Raw genomic sequence first — 12,728 nt, 5'->3', positions numbered from 1 at the left:
TAAGATGATTTGTCAATTTTTTACATAAAAAACCTACTTACTGGCTTTGGAAGTTGACACTCCTGGGTCTTATCATCTGCCTTGGATGAGACAATGTGATATTCTGCTTCTCTCAGGGATCCTAGGGTAGATGTATTGATTGAAATGTTAAATATTATTACAAAACTTGGATTTGGTGATGAAGTGTCTTCTCTACTACAAGAATATGCTAGCTCTTTTATGCTTGTTCCCATGAAGACTGATTTAAAACATAAAATAGTTAGTTGAATGGATGGAGATTAATCATCAAGGGAAACATATGTGTTGGGGGGTTGAACATTCCACTAAAACTTTGTCTTCAAACATAGAATCCCTTTTTCAGATTGTATAAGAAATGCTACACGTCTCTTAAAGAATATTCTACACAACACAGATACATATGGGGGGTTTTGTTGAGGAAAAGGGTATAGAGGTTGTGTTGTAGCTGTTTGGTTTACCCCTCTTACCATTATCATTTGTAAGTGGCCAGAATATTATTGTTGCATTTAAAAAAATTTCACTGCAACACTTATCTCCTCTCACAAGGGTTGTTTGTACTACTTTGAGAGAACACATGAGACATGAAATTGAATTCATGGATTGGTTGGCTGGAACAAAGTGGACAATTATTGAGGTAGCACAATGCATGAAAATTTTGAGATGCCTTTCAAGTCTAGATGGTGTTTTTCCTTTTCAACACATCTACCAAAAAGCAAAACAAAAATGATGTCTGAAATTGGTTCTAGGGATGTATATACTGAAGGATGTAAGGATTCAATTGTAGAGTTGAGGCTTCTGTGATCCATAACAAGTTTATGATAGATTTTTCGGCGAAAATCACATGAGAGACCATTTGTCGACGTGTTTCGAACCAACCAGTGTGGTTCATCGTCAGGACAAGTTGAAGAACAGATCCAGCATAGCCTGTTTAAATAGCTAGAGCAGAGACACCAACGGTTACCTGGGCAAAAAATTGACTAAGGAACAAGGTCAAATTTAGTTATATTAGGTATAAAATAAATATATAAATATATAAATAAAAATAAATTATAAATGGTACCATTAGTTAGGTAAAACTAAACAGAAGAAGTTACGAAACAGAACTTCTCTTTTAATATATAAATATGTAAACAAATTAAAGGGTTAATTAGTTAGAAAAAATAAATAAATAAATTAGAACCGTAGAATAAAAAATTAAATAATCCAATAAAAGAGGAAATAAGGATTAGAAAATAAAATAAAATAATTATAGTTAGTTATAGGTATTAAAAACTAAAAGGAAAGTGGTTATATAAAATAAATAAATAAATAAATAAAGATGTAAGGAATTCGTACAAAGAAATAGTTTGGCAGATATTTCTTGTCATTGATTCAAAAGTAGATGCAAAGAAAGAGGACATCATGAAATTTGGCACCAAATGTATTAGGTGCAGAAGTTGGTAGTGAAACAAACATAGTTTCAGTGGTTCGATAAATGAACCTAGTATCTGTGAGGAATAGACCTGCTTCTCATTGGTACATTGAACCTAAATATATTTTTGTTATTAAAACAAGACTTCATTGCCATATAAGAAGTAACCATGGTATCGAAGGGATTTCACAAATGTGTCTCGGTTAGTTTTGGTGACATGAAAATGCATCAGAGGTTGACATCTCAAGCCCAGGAAATTAAAAGGATTTCACATGATCTCCTAGACTTTGAGGCTATGAATAATTTTTCATCTGCAATGCAATCATTCTATGTGAATCTTGTGAAGGTTTGGTAGTGCCCAATCGACGTCATTATGATAGAGGATTTGTTAGTGCAGCAAACAAGAGTGTGGTGGTTTCTCTTGCCAAAATGTTTCATGACAGTCTTGATGTGGATGAGAACTATATATTGTCTAAGTTTGATTCATCACTTTATTCAAAGTGTCATTACTCGGGGAAAGTTGTGGATGACATGAAAGAAATTATATATGCAAACTGAAAGGAAATGTGAAATACAATAATGGTGAATTGTTTCTATGTTCATGGTACAATTAAATCTCTTTTGACTACTTTTGAAGCAATAGGTCATTTACCGTGGATAGTACCATTATGTCATATTGAGGAATGGAAACAAGAAATGACTAAGGTATTGAAAATGAAAAGCTATAGCTTGCACATTTTTTGTTAGAGACATTATGAAGCTATTTCAGGATTTTGGGGTACCTTGTGAATTATTCTTTGCTATTAATTATGCCCTCTGCATCATAGATGTTAGTCAAACTAGTTTTTGGAGTCTCTGTCACTGTTCTAAGGGATCCCGAGGTTTCTTTTTATACCCTAGAGGCTAAATTTCTTAATGTTTTTCTATCTATCTTCAGTAATCCAATGTTTTGTCACTACAATCCATATTTGATTACCTATGTTGTTTCCATTATCACCCATGAATACACTACCGTAGATGATGTTAAAGGAAGCATAAATGGTATTCCTAGAAGCACAGGTCAACATTTTGGAGGTCATCCATCTGATGAGGCTATCATTTCTATGATGGTTGACATGGGATTTCCAAGGTCTAGGGCAGAGGAAGCATTGAGGTGTGTTGAAACAAATATTGTTGAACTCATTATGGAGTGGATCTTCAGTCATCATGAGGAGCCAGTGCAAGAAGAAGATGAACTTTCCAAAGCCCTTGCCTTGTCATTAGGTAATTTTGAGGTTCCCAAAGAAAATTCCAATAAAAAAGGAAGAGAGGTTTCTTATGAATAGAAACCTCTATAAAATCCTCTCATTGTGGATATCTTAACCAAATGTATGAATTTGTTGCAAAGTACAGATGTGGATGATTTTTTCATGACTAATTTGATTGTGACTTTGTGCAACCAAAGCAAAGGAAAATATTGTCTGAGTTGTTTCCTTTCTTATTCAATAACTAAAGATTTGTAAGGTGGATGGATCTGAAACTTAATTGGAATGATTGTGCCTAAGATTTTACTAAAGGTTGAATAGTAAGTTCATAAGGTGTTATTCTATATGATGAAATTGTATTTGATTTGTTTATATAGGTCCTCTAGCGACATCATGGCCACTATTTCCTGACTGAAGAAAACTTGTTTGAGTTTCTTACTTTTCTGGGGGAAAATGACATTGTCATTGTCATTGTAAATGTTGAGGTATATGTAAAATAGGTCTTTTATAGTTTACTTTAGTTTATATTCTAGTGTTCTTCATATTTCATGTATTATACTCTACATTTTATCTTCTTTCATTTTTAGAAGAGGAACTCGGTATTGATGGTAAGAAGCAGGAATTAAACAAAGAGAGAACAATAACACTGGAGCAAAAAATGCAGAAAGAGAGAGAAAAGAACCTGTCTAATGATACCCTTAAATCCAATATATAGCATGAGACAGACACATACATATTGAAGGTCAAGTCTTTAGAGTTGGTGAATTCATTTGCTGTTATGAAACCAGCTCAAGAAAAGATAGATCAACCTCTTAGAATTCAGCCTCTTCGAGGGGGCAACCTCCTTTACGTTACATAAATGAACAATTCTTGGATGATTCAAATGACAAAACCTCCTTTCTATATATAGGAGTCTAAGGAGTCACAATATAATCCAGCCGACCTAACAATAATAATATAAAGCCACAAAAATAACAATAGAGGGATTCTATGGGGCACAGAAATAACAATATGGGGGTAATAGGGGCACAACAATATAAATAAGGGGTATAACTACAATAGTAATGGGGTAATCACTAGTATTATAGGGACCCAACATGCCCCTCTCCTTCAAAAAAGTGTTGTCCTCAACGCTTGAGTAGTTCTGGATACTTCTGCATAAAATTCTCATCCTCCCATGTGGAATCTTCAGCGGATAAGTTCTTCCACTTGATAAGATACTCTGAAATTGATCGATTTCGTAGCTGTCGAGTTCTTGTTTCTGTGACTGCTTCCAGTTCCAATATAATTTTTCCTTCCTCGTCAAGTTCTGGCAATATTGTTTGAATTGGGAGCTTGTCACCTATAACCTTCTTTAAACATGAAACATGGAAAACTGGGTGCAATCGAGAAGCTGCAGGAAGCTCCAATTTGTATGCCATAGTACCAATCTTTTGCAACACCTTGTACGGACCATAATACTTTGGTGATAATTTATTATCCTTCTTAGCTTGCTTTAGGGACATTTGCTTATATGGTTGTAGCTATAGGAATACCCAATCACCTACATCAAAACTTCTTTCACTGCGATGTTGATCTGCCTGTTGTTTCATTCTATTTTGTGCCAACACGAGGTTATCCTTTAAGAGTTGGAGGACTTGTTGTTGATGTTCGATGTGATGTTCCACTGCCTGAACCTTAGAATTTTCTCTTAAATATGATGTGATGGATGGTGGTTGATACCCATAAAGTGCCATAAATGGGGTCATTTTTGTTGCTGTATGGAAGGAAGTGTTATACCACCATTCAGCCAGAGGCAACCATTTGACCCATTGTGTCTGTTTATCAGATACAAAGCAACGAAGATATCCTTCCAAACATTTGTTTACTATCTCAGTTTGCCCATCAGATTGAGGATGATAAGATGAGCTATGAGCTAACTGAGTACCAAGACAAGAAAATAATTCTGTCCAAAAATTTCCAGTGAAAATGGGATCTCTGTCACTTACAATAATCTTTGGGTTTCCATGTAGCTTTTGAACTGTTTCCATAAATGCAGTAGAAACTGTACTGGCTTTAAATGGATGTGATAATGCACAAAAGTGTGCATACTTGGTAAGTCTGTCAACTACCACCATGATGACACTCTTTCCCTCAGACTTGGGTAAACCTGTGATAAAATCCATTGAAACCTCCTCCCAACGTTGGCTTGGAATGGATAAAGGTTGTAATAGACCCGGTGTCTTAATTGTTTCAACTTTATTTTGTTGGCAAACCAAACATTCCGCCACAAACTTTTGAATATCTGATTTAAGGCCATCCCAAAAAAATTCCTTCTTAACCCTGTGGTAAGTTTTTAAAAATCCTGAGTGCCCTCCTAAGGGAGAAGTGTGCAATTCCATAAGAATCTTTTGTTTTAGCTGGGAATTCTTACAGAGGTATAAGCGATCTTTGTACCATAACGAATCATTTTGCCAGCTAAATGTATCAGAAGTACTGGAATCTTGTTGTAGCTTTCGAATAAGTGCCCACACTTCTTCGTCATTCTTCCATTCCTCCCTTGCTTCGTTTATCCAATCTGGTTGGATAATAGAAATGGCACACAACAATGCTTCCACATCCTCATCCTTTCTTGAGAGTGCATCTGCCACCACATTTTGCTTCCCTTTTTTGTAGATGATTTCAAAGTCATAACCCAACATCTTTGTGACCCACTTTTGTTGCTCTTCAGAGGATAATCTTTGTTCTAAAAAGTATTTAAGGCTATCATGATCCGTTTTTACCTTGAAGTGTCTTCCCATTAGGTAGGGTCGCCATTTCTTAAGTGCATGGAGTATTGCCAACATTTCCTTCTCATAAATAGCTTTGCTTAAAAACTTTCCCTTGATTGGACGACTTTCAAAAGCAATGGGTCTTTCATCTTGCATTAGAACAACACCAATTCCATTTCCTGAAGCATCACATTCCACAATAAAGGTTTTTGTGAAGTCCGGTGTAGCTAAGACCGGTGCTTGGCACATTGCCTCTTTAAGATGTTCAAAGGCCTTTGTTGCTTCCGGAGTCCATGAAAATGAATCTTTCTTCAATAATGTTGTTAGAGGTGCTGCTATTCTCCCATAATTCTTAACAAACTTGCGATAATACCCTGTCAACCCAAGAAATCCTCGCAGATGCTTTATGGATGTGGGGATTTTCCATTCCTTAATGGCTTTAATTTTGCTAGGGTCTACCTTAACTCCTTCATGAGATACAATATGACCCAAATATTCCACCTCCTGGACTCCAAAGAAACATTTGGATCTTTTTGCATATAATTGTTTCTCCTCCAATAGTTGTAGCACCCTGTCAACATGTTCAACATGATCCTTCCAAGACTTGCTGTAGATTAGTATATCATCAAAAAATACTAACACAAATTTTCTAAGGAATGGTTTGAAAATTGAATTCATCAAACCTTGAAATGTTGAAGGTGCATTGGTAAGGCCAAAAGGCATGACCAAAAATTCATAATGACCCTCATGAGTTCTAAATGCCGTTTTTGGAATGTCTTCAATCTTCATTCTGATTTGATGATATCCCGAACGAAGATCCAACTTGGTGAAGTAAATTGATCCATGCAATTCATCCAGTAATTCATCAATGACAGGAATGGGGAACTTATCTTTAATAGTGAGCTTGTTGAGCTCCCTATAATCCGGACACATGCGCCATGATCCATCCTTCTTGTGCACCAATACTACTGGAGCTGAGAAAGAACTTTGACTCGGTTGAATTATACCAGCCTCTAGCATTTCTGCAACCATACGTTCAATTTCACTTTTTTGGACATAGGGATATCTGTACGGCCTGATGTTTGGAGGAACACTTCCTGGAATCAGATGAATAGCATGATCATGATCACGCATAGGTGGGAGACCTTTGGGAGTCTCAAATACCTTGGAATGATTGTCCAGGACTTTTTGGAGATCTGGAGAAATAGATGATTCCAATGTGGAAACATCTAGCGAACATAATTGTGCAATTACACCTCTTTGCTCCTTTTTTAGAAGCTTTGTCATGCCATTAGAGCTGATTATCTTTCCTGGTTTCCCTGCAATACCCCTTAATTCAACTTCCTTTCCTTCCGTAGAAAATTTGATGAAAAGTTCTTGAAAATTAAAAGCTATTGTACCCAAGGATTGTAGCCATTGGACTCCTAGTACAACATCAGCACCTCCCATTGGAATGGAAAGCATTGGGCTAGTCAATACATATTCTCCCATGGATAGCTTGATATTATGGCACTTTCCAGAGAAATTTATTGTTCCTCCATTTGCAATCATCACTTGACACTCTGGTGCTGGATATAGGAAGCAATTCAATTCTTTTGCTACCCTACAATGAATAAAATTGTGGGTGCTTCCTGAATCAATCAACACTATTACCTTTTTCTTCTTGATTTGTCCTTCTATCTTGATGGTTTGAGGAGTGGTAATTCCCGCCAATGCATTACAAGATATGGTCGGATTTATTTGTTCTTCATCTAGGCTTTGTTCCTGGAGTATATCCTCTTCTTTTGACCTTTCTTGCTCCTTTTCTTCTTCCTCTTCACAATCTATGTAGAATAATTTCTTCTCAGCACACTTATGACCTTTTGTGTATTTGCTATCACAACTGTAACAAAGCCCTTTTGCTCTTTTTTCTTCCAATTGTTGTGGTGTCAACCTTGTAGGTTGTGGAAGACTAGGGGCAACAACACTTCCGTCTTTATAGTTGTGAGTGGTATGCTTCCTAGTTGCCATAATTTTGCTTTCCATTTTTCTTGCTAACCTGAATGCCTTCTCTAATGAATCAGGTTCCCAAAGGCGAACATCATGTTGGATATTATCCTTTAAAGACCCTATGAACACATCAATCCTATGCTCCTCTGGAATATCTTTTACCCTTATGTTCAATTTTTGGAACTCCTCAATGTGCTCCATTATTGAACCCTTTTGTTTGAGACTTATCAATTGGCTAAAAAAAGTGTTGCTTTTTGTATCCTCATAATGTGCTATCAATTCTTCCGTAAAAATTGCCCAAGTGATAAATTGTTTACGAGAACAAAGCCATTGATACCATACAAACTGATTTGGTTCCAAATATACAGTTGCCATACGTACCTTTTGTGTGTTTTGCACATTATTGAGATCGAAGAATTGCTCCATCTGTAATATCCATGTGGCGGGATCCTTGCCATCAAACTTCCTCATATCGATTTTTGGAACATGGTGAGTCTTCGATCCAACATTAGAGTCTATGGAATCATGATTAACATTTCTTTTGTTCTCATCATGAGTTTCCTTTAGTACCTTTCACCCTTAGTGACCATTTCTTGTAGCAACTTATTCATATTTATCTTCAATTCTTCCATCTTATCATCCATGCCATCAATTTTAGCGTCCATGCCATTCACCTTAGCTTCCATGCCATCCATCTTAGCTTCTACACCTTTCTTTAAACCATCCATCTTAGCTTCTACATCTTTCCTTAAACCATCCATTTTAGATTCTGTTGCTTTTGTGCAAGTGACACTTGTTGCACTTGTTCTTGTAATTTTGATATATCATGTATCATTTCTTCCTCTTCTTCATGAGTCATGCTAGAGCTTTCAGGTTCCTTACTAGGTGTTTGCATTTTCTTTCCTCGGGGCATCAGTTACCGATAATAATGCTCTACTATGCCCTTTGAATTCCTTCAAAATAATTTTTCAAACCAAGCTTAAGCAAAAATTTAAGAAAATCTACACACCTTTTTTCACTTTGTACGAGCTCGATATTGCCTCTGATGTATCTCTGTACTTTTCGATCATCTAGTTCTAAATTTGTGACCTGTAGTAGCCCTCTGTGTCCTCTTTCCAATGCCACAAGTCTGACCCAAATTGGATTCTCCAAGGAAGAGTTATGCGAAATCTCCCACAGTGACTTGATTATAGACTAGTTCAGTAGAGCGAACTTGTACGACGTGCCACGAGTCACTGTTTCGATATTTGGATCTAAAATATGCATACAAGAAACTAAAGTCCGTCCTCTTTCTGTACCTTCTTACGAAATTTCAATCCGATCCCCAGAGAGAAAGTTATGACGATTTTCCCCAGGTCACCTGTTTTGAATGTAATTCAGGAGTCTGCAAAAAGACCAACTTCCTCAGATCATATCTCCGCAAATATAACGCGAAAAGCTCTGAAATTCAGACCCAAGGTTCAGCGCGATTTTTCTCAAATGGGTTTTTTTGCGACTTCTGAAACGTCACAGAAAAAAAGTTATAGCGAAAATTCCACGATGACCTGTTTGGAGCAGCGAAACCCTAGAATCCAAAGCTCTGATACCAAATGTTATGAAACCAGCTCAAGAAAAGATAGAAAAGATAGATCAACGCCTTAGAATTCAGCCTCTTCGAGGGGAAACCTCCTTTACATTACATAAATGAACAATTCTTGGATGATTCAAATGACAAAACCTCCTTTCTATATATAGGAGTCTAAGGAGTCACAATATAATCCAGCCGACCTAACAATAATAATATAAAGCCACAAAAATAACAATAGAGGGATTCTATGGGGCACAGAAATAACAATATGGGGGTAATAGGGGCACAACAATATAAATAAGGGGTATAACTACAATAGTAATGTGCTAATCACTAGTATTATAGGGACCCAACATCTGCAATGCCTTGGCAACACAATGATAATGTTTTGATGTGATGAAGTAATATTTCATGTGTAAATTGTAGTCCAACAAATATTAAATTGCAAACCCATATTGCAATACTTGACGTTTCATATAATATAATTTATGTGGTTGAAATTATTTGTAGTTGTACTTGATATTATTTAATATACATATGTAAATTTTCTTTTACACAATATATGAACATGGGCATTGTATGACATTTTTTAATTTGGTCACAAAATCGCGCTAATTAATTTAAGTTGATTAATAATGAACACATAAAATCAATTTAAAACTACTAAATTAGTAGTTTACATTCATTAATGATGAATACAAATAAAATGAATATACAATGATTAAATTAGTCATTTATAATGATTATTAATGAAAGTAAATGAAATTAACATAAACTAATAAAATAGTTGTTTATATAATGAATATGAAAGCACCAAAAAAGATAAATGACTACTGTAAATTATAAATTTATGATTACAAATGACGACTAAAATTTTCATATAAATGATTATTAGTAGCTAATTTATAGTATATTATAACAAGACCAAAATTTAGTCATATTTCTATGGTTATTAATTAGTTTCTAACGATGACTAAAATTTACATATATACAACTATTAGTAGCTAATTTATAGTATCTTATAATGTGGCCAACATTTTGATCATATTTCTTTGGCAAATAATTGGTCTTCTTAGGTGATCATGTAGTAGTATATTTTGTTTTGTATTTGGTCATTAATTGTGGGAATTAATGACTAAATCAGTGACTAAATTAATAACCAAATTTATGACTAAATATAGTACTAAATGATAAAATTGAGACAACCAATTAATGACTAAGATAAATAGAATAAAAGTTGGTCACATTATAAGATACTGTAAATTAGCCACTATTGGTCATCGACTAAAAAATTATCATTTATATGCAAATTTTAATGTTTTTTAAGTAACTAATTAGTCATTTTGTACTAGTTCTAGAGATCCCCCCCTGGATTGAGGGACTAGAGTCAATCCCAAAGTGATTAGAGGTTACCTTAGAGCTTTCTCCCCCATAGCCAAAGTCTTCTTTGAGCAATAAAACCATGGATGATGTCTTTTGACTCGAAAACAAATTGATCATGGGTTTGCTGAGGAAGGAAGTACGCATGCTGGTTCATATCATCCCAAGGGTAATCGGGGGTGGTCATGGCTTCCATGATGTCTTCATTAGAATTAAATATGGGAGGACGGGAGAAAGAAGGTCCACATGATGAAGAGGAACTACATGAAGCATAGTCATGAGAAACAAGGTTCAAATGTGCATCTTCAAAAGGGTGTGATGGATGACTAATAGATATGACATCCATCGATGTTGAGACCAAAGTGTTCTCCAAAGATGGTTGGAAATAAGCATAATAGGAAACCTCTAAACAGTTTGAATATATCGATCCCATGGATGGCGGAAGATAGAGAATAGGGGATGAACTATCCATCATTTCAATATCAAAGCGAGGAGTCACGATGCTGGATTTAGAAACCTCCCGTCCTAGTGAAGCATTTGGGCCTGAAACCTCTAGTAGAGGGAAGGTGAAATCACTACGAGCGACATATAACTTTCTAAGTGCTTGAATTATATCAAAAAAGTTTTCGAGATGGGGAAAGCGATGTGAATAATGTCCAAATGTATTTCACAGGGCGCAAGGGTGGTTGGTGCATAAGGTTTTGTTCTTGTTAGCAGAATCGGGTAAGGTAACATGGACCTTAGGAATGGTAGGGTTGGGGAAAGAATCAGAGACCACATTATTAATATAAGGTAGTTTAGGAAAATTATTGGTGGCATGACCAACAAGATCACACAAAGCACATGGCGGTGAAGGACTTGGCGGTTTAGGAGGAGTGGGATTTTCTTCGGTTACCTTGTCTTTGGTTCCCCTTTTCATGGATTTTCCCACTCACCAATTGATTTTGCAATAGGAGTGGCTTCCTACTAAGGTTTTCGTGGAATTGAAGCAAAGGAAGGGGTGGTAGGAAATGGTTGGACTAGAGTCAAAGTCGTGTAAGGTTTGAGTTGGTCAAGAGGAATGTTTGCAGGAGGATCAATCTACCATAGAAGGATCCCCAAGGTGATGTTAGGAAGAATACACATAGCAATTATAGGAGTAGAAACAATTCCTAGAGATGGGAATAAGAAAGGTATCTTATTGGAGGATTGATGACCCAGAGGAGATTCTCTTGTGTGGGAAATATCTGGGGGAATAGTTCCCCATTGAAAATGATTTGGAGGGAGACCAACTAAATAGAATTGACCTGAAGAAATTTTTCCTGAAGGATGAGTACAATCTTGAGCATGGGGTTGTGGAGGAGATGGTTGTTGGGAATATGTACCAAACTTATTTCTAGATGATGTTAAACAAATAATTATTTATTTAATTATTCTCATGGGTTTGTTTTAGATTTTAATGAGAAATAATTTAGGAAAATGGTTCACTAAATTATTTTCTATGGTGAAAGTGAGTTTATCATAGTAAAAATTATCATACATGGTATATTTCAATAAACCTAGTAAGAAATGGATAAGTGATCATCTTTTGGGTGATAACATCATCGATAAAGACGATGACATCTTAGTATTTCACTCGTCTTCATGGAACTGCCTCAACTGACTGGGTAAAATAATCTGTGGTGGTCAATATATGCCGATGTTCTTTTGATGAATGTGGAAATATGTTTCAAATGACATCTAATCCCCATTGTTTGAAAGGTTATTCAATGATGATCGCCTATAATGGGGTGGCTAACCGTCTTTCACGATCGATACATCTTTGACATATAATTCATTTGCAAGTGTAGGCATGAGCATCTTTAACAAGTGTAGGCTAGTAATATCCAACTTGCATCACTTTATGAGTTGTAGTATTGCTCTCATAGTGCCCACCTACTAGCCCATCATGAAGTTCCTTTAAAACCCTTTCTATATTAGGAGACTCCAAGCATATGAGAAAGACACCATTTTGATGCTTTCATAAAACAACACCATGAATAAGATGATAGGATAGTGCTTTAAGATAAATTCCCCTTTTCTGCTCTACTGATAAATGTGAGGGAAATGTGCCTTGTTCTAGATATTGTCACACATCAAAGTATCAATATGAGGTTGAAATTTTTGTGGTAACTTATTCAACATTATCATATCGATTTCCTAATTCCATCCAAATGATTCCTCTTCTAGCCAGTTAAATTATTCCACTGCAAGGTGAAAGATACCATGGTTTTTGATTGTGTGAACTAGATTGAATCCCAAATCATATTCTTGTAAAATTGTCATGCAATTCACCCTCCTCTTACCCAAATCTTGTTTTTACAAAAAGAAATATGAATGTTGGGTGAGGT

This window comes from Pinus tabuliformis, chromosome 6, assembly GCF_031772625.1.
Source record: "Pinus tabuliformis cultivar Carrire ecotype Pingquan chromosome 6, CPIR1, whole genome shotgun sequence".
In the NCBI taxonomy this organism is placed as follows: domain Eukaryota; kingdom Viridiplantae; phylum Streptophyta; class Pinopsida; order Pinales; family Pinaceae; genus Pinus; species Pinus tabuliformis.
The sequence above is the reverse complement of the archived record's forward strand: the minus strand, read 5'-3'. Positions refer to the sequence as shown.